Below are 5,323 nucleotides of genomic sequence, written 5' to 3' on the forward strand. Positions count from 1 at the left end.
GTGGAGCACAGGCTCTAGGTGTGCGGGCTTCAGTAGTTGTGGCTCGCGGGCTCTAGAGCGCAGGCTCAGTAGTTGTGGCGCACGGACTTGGTTGCTTTGCGGCATGTGGGATCTTCCTGGACCAGGGCTTGAACCTGTGTCCCCTGCATTGGCAGGTGGATTCTTAACCACTGTACCACCAGGGAAGCCCCATCACTGTCTTATAGATTTCTGCATACAGGTCTTTTGTCTCCTTAGATAGGTTTATTCCTAGGTATTTTATTCTTTTTGCTGCAGTGGTAAATGGTAGTGTTTCCTTAATTTCACTTTCAGATTTTTCATCATTAGTGTATAGGAATGCAAGAGATTTCTGTGCATTAATTTTGTATCCTGCCACTTAACCAAATTCATTGATTAGCTCTAGTAGTTTTCTGGTAGCATCCTTAGGATTCTCTATGTATAGTATCATGTCATCTGCAAACAGTGACAGCTTTACTTCTTCTTTTCCGATTTGGATTCCTTTTATTTCTTTTTCTTCTCTGATTGTTGTGGCTAAAACTTCCAAAACAATGTTGAATAATAGTGGTGAGAGTGGGCAGCCTGTCTTTGCCCTTATGTATTTTCCCAGATTCATACTTCAAATCCCCATGTCTGTAACACCCAGATCCCCAAGAGTTAGTGATTTCTGGAATCCTGCCCAGAGCACTTGCCAGTGTGCCCTTGCTCTCCTGTTACCTCTCCCCCCACCCCGAAGGGGACAGAAGAGCACAGGGGAGCCCCAGGCAGGGACTCATCTTGGGGAGGAGGGCTGGAACCTGTCTCTGAAATGCTTTAATTATTAAAGTAATACCCACCCCCAAAACCCATTGTCCCGGAGGCTGGGAAGGACAGGCTGTTTTAAGTGGCAGCTTTCTTTGTGGCAGAACCTGGATCCCCCTACACACAACATCCGGGGAGGTGATCTTTGGTGAGATGAGGGAACGGTTGTGACCCCAGCTGTGCTGCAAGAGGCGTCTGTGTGGATCTCTACACGGAGATCCTGGAAGCACAGGTGTCCTCACTGGGAGAGAAAGGAGCATTTGGTCCCCGGCTGCAGTGAGACATCTCACATTCTGCCCCCCTGTCCTCACCACAGAAAGGACAAGAAGTGAAGGCCTTCAAGTCCTATGAAAAAGACAGGAACTGGTGAAATCTTAGTAAGGTTTGTGGTCACCTGAGACGTTGTACAAACGTGCATGTTCTGGTCTTGGTGATGCACAATAGTTATGTAAGATGCCACCACTGGGGAAAGCTGGTTGAGGTCATGAGACCTCTTCTTTTTTTGCAACTTCTTGTGAATCCACAATTATCTCAACAAAAAAGATTAAAAAAAATGGCAGACCCACAGAACAGGAGAAAATATTTTCAAATCATAATTCTGATAAGGGACTTGTATCTGGACTACATAAATAAAGAACTCTTACAATTTGTCTTAGTTTGGGCTACTGTTATAAATTACCGTAGACTGGGTGGTTTAGCCAACAATTATTTATTTCTCATAGTTCTGGAAAGTCCAAGATCAAGGTGCCCTCAGCGCAGATGGCTTTTTAGTTATGTCCTCACATAACACAAGACAGATCTTATTTGCTTCCTCTTTTTTTTTGGCTGTGTTGGGTCTTCGTTTTTGTGCGAGGGCTTTCTCTAGTTGTGGCAAGCGGGGGCCACTCTTCATCGTGGTGCGTGGGCCTCTCACTATCGCGGCCTCTCTTGTTGCGGAGCACAGGCTCCAGACGCACAGGCTCAGTAGTTGTGGCTCACAGGCCTAGTTGCTCCGCAACATGTGGGATCTTCCCAGACCAGGGCTTGAACCCGTGTCCCCTGCATTGGCAGGCAGATTCTCAAACACTGCGCCACCAGGGAAGCCCCCTTTGCTTCCTCTTTTAAAAGGGCATTAATTCCATTGTAAGAGCTCCACCCTCATGACCTTATCCAACCCTAATTATCTTCCAAAGGCCCTAGCTCCAAATTGCATCACACTGGGGATGAGAATTTCCATATATGGACTTTGAGGGGATACAAACATTCAGTCCATACAATTCAATAATAAGAAGAAAAATAACCCAATTTTAAAAATAGGCAAAGAATCCATATAGATATTTCTCCAAAGAAGGTGTGCAAATGGCCAATAAGCATATAAAAAGATGTTCCACACCATTATCCATCGTGAGAATGCAGATCAAAACCATGAGATACCACCTCACCTGTAATAAAAAAGATAACTCCAAGTGTTGGCAAGGGTGAAGAGAAATTGGATCTGTTATGCATTGCTGGTGGGAACGTAAAATGGCACAGCCATCAGCCTTGCAGTTCCTCAGAAAGTTAAACATAGATAGTTACCAGCAATTCCAATCCTAGGTATACACCCAAGAGAAGTGAGAACATATGTCCCCCCAGACCACAAATGTTTATAGAAGCGTTACTTATAGTAGACAAAAAGAAGAAATAACTGATGAATGGAAAAATAAAATGCGGTATAACCATACAATAATATATATTATTTGGCAATAAAAAGAAATGAAATTCTGATACATGGGTGAACCTTAAAAACATATGGTAAGTAGAAGAAGGCAGAAAAGACCTGTATGATTTTGTCAGGCTCACCTAGCTCAGCCTCGCCTGAGAACCGAGAAGTCCCCAGGGCACCCCTCACCCCTGTAGCCATGTCACATGCACGGCTGTGGGGTGGTGTGAAGAAAAGTGGTCCCTGGCCTCCCCTCCCTGCCAGCTGGGCTGGGAGGCCCTTCACTGGTGCCAGGAGTTTGTCCTGAGGCTGTTGTGGGGCCCTGAAGCTGACCCTCCCCAGGCCATACTGACCTCCCACTCAGCTGCCTAAGCTGTGAGGCTTGGCCAGGCCTTTCTGGCTGGGAGGTCAGGCCAAGGAGAGCCTTGGACACTGTGTCCTGGCTTCTCATCCTCCCTGGCCAGGGGCTGAGGAGGAAATAACAGGTTCCTAGGACTCTCATGAGGGCCCAGCTGACTGGGCTTCCTGCACGTGCTTGGCCACACCGCACAGAATGTGGGGTCTTAGTTCCCTGACCAGGGATCAAACCCGCCGTCCCTGCAGTGGAAGTGCGGAGTCTTAATCGCTGGACCCGTAGGGAAGTCCCTACCAAGCACGTTTTATACTATGTCTTCTCAGCCAAAGAGAGGAAGCAGGGTTTCAAAGGCTCATCATGGGCTCTGGGTCCATAAGTGTCCCAGTTTCCTGTGTCCCTGATGTCTTAGGACTAGGTCTGAGGCCTTGGGGGTATTGTCACTTCCTCCGTATCCTGCCCAAGCCCCAAGGGCCTGCCCGCCCAGGCCTTTGTCGTCTCCCTCACAAGCTGTGTGGGTTTCAAGAGGCTTAGCAGGCTGGGGTGTTGGGGCAGCTGCCTGTCCTGTCCCTCTGCTTGGATTATCCAGGGCTGCCCAGGTCCTTGGGGCCATGGCTGATGCATATAGGTGGGCCCAGCAGGTCTACCCCAGCCTCCCTGCAGGCCTGGGCCTGTGTCCATGGCTCAGGTGCCCTTTTCCCACCATTTGCTTCTAGAAACTTACGTGCATGGGCCTTAGGCCCCAACGACCACAGGGGGCTTTGCTGACAGCTGTACAGAATCTGAGCTCCAGCGTGCTCTGTCCACGCTCCCCATGGCCATGGTGCTGCAGGACCTAAGGCCCTTCTCCAGGTGCCCGCTGCACAACCCCTTCTCCAGGGGGCTGAGGGTGCAGAGGCTGAGGTCTCGGAGTGAGAGAGACCCGGGTTCCAATCCCAGCTCTGCCTTTTGCTACTGTGCTGGAGTAACTGGTGTCTCATCTGAGCCTCAGTTCTACCTCATCCAGTTGGAAGGGCTAAATAGATGTATACACATAAAGCGCTGGCTTGCAGGAGGTGTTCAGCAATGTCACCTTCACTTCCCACTCCTCTGGTCCTGGCTGGCTGCAGCCCAGTCCTGGGACAACAGCCGCCGTCCCACTCCTCGTCTCAGCCCCACCTTGGGGATCCATTTCAGGCATCACAGTACCAGGGATGACCAGCAGGTGGCACCCACCCCAGCTCCCTGTCCCCAGGCTGCTGCTTTGCAGACCTCCATGGATTTCCTTACTCTTTTTTTCTGGTTTACTGTAGTTTATTTTGGATTATACAAGAAGGGGCATCAGAATTGTGTCAGGACCCAGAGCTCTGGCTGAGAGCTATCCTCTTCCCCCCACCCCACTGGTCCCAGGCAGGAAGAGCGGGCTTGCCTGCTCTCCTCCTCCCCCTACCCATGTGGGCTTCCGGCAGTGCCTGGGGCCAGCCTCCCTGGTGTTTGCCCTGATGTCCGCTTCTGGTGCTTAAGTTGCCTCCAGTTGGTGCCAGCAGGCTGATAAGCCCTGGCTCAGGACTCCTCCCCGCCCCTGCTCTTCCTGGCACCCTTTGGAATTGGTGTTAAACGCAGGCACACAGCCTCTGGTCCAGCCAAACCTGGCTGAGTAGCCTTGCGAGCTGACTGTGGGTGTGGCTGCTTCATACTGTCCAGGTTGCTGGGCGGACAAACAGACATGTCTGTGAGTGCCTCATCTCCCCAAGGACTCTGGATCTCCTGGGAACCCCACCAGTGGCTGAGAGCGCCCAGCCCTCTTTCCCTGGCATTAGTCTGTCCTAGGTCGGGATAAGGGCCTATGCATTTGGCTACAGGCAAGGCCTACCGTAGCTGAGCCCAGGGAGCAAGGGAGAGATAAGCTGTGGCCACGGGGGTGAGGGAACCAGCGCCACGCAGAGGCTGGGGCTCGGGCCTGCACAGCTTTCTAAGTGTGAGCAGAAGCTCCTGGACCAGCTGTCAAATACAGAGTCCGGCCCCAGAGGCAAGGCCCAGGAAACTGCATTTTCACAAGTCGTGGGGAGGCAGTTCTGCACACTTGGAATTGAGGACTGCTGGGTCTGTGGTGCTGGGTGGGAGATTCTTGTTTTTCTTGAAGCCTGCAGCTCTGATGCCAACCTGAGAGCTTCATTCTCTCTTTCCCTCTGCTTCTCTGAGGTTGCTGGTTAAGAAGGCATGGGAAGGAACTGGAACAATAAGCAAGTGTCCTCCCTACCCCAGGAGACCTCGGACCACAGAGGTCAGACTATAAGGCAGCTCCCTAGACCCCTGGGGCCGGGCCAGCTGAGGGTGAGAGTTTCCACCTCTGGGCTGGAAGGCAGGTTGCAGGCGAACCTGGTGGTGCTTGGGAAGCAGCAGCAGCAGCTCAGAACCAACTGCGCCAACCTCCCTACTTCTCCCTCCACCCTTCTTCCTCTGAACCAGCACTGGCTGCATTCACATCAAAGAAAAAACATTTCAGGAGCCAA

The sequence above is a fragment of the Pseudorca crassidens genome, chromosome 10 (assembly GCF_039906515.1).
Source record: "Pseudorca crassidens isolate mPseCra1 chromosome 10, mPseCra1.hap1, whole genome shotgun sequence".
NCBI lineage: Eukaryota > Metazoa > Chordata > Mammalia > Artiodactyla > Delphinidae > Pseudorca > Pseudorca crassidens.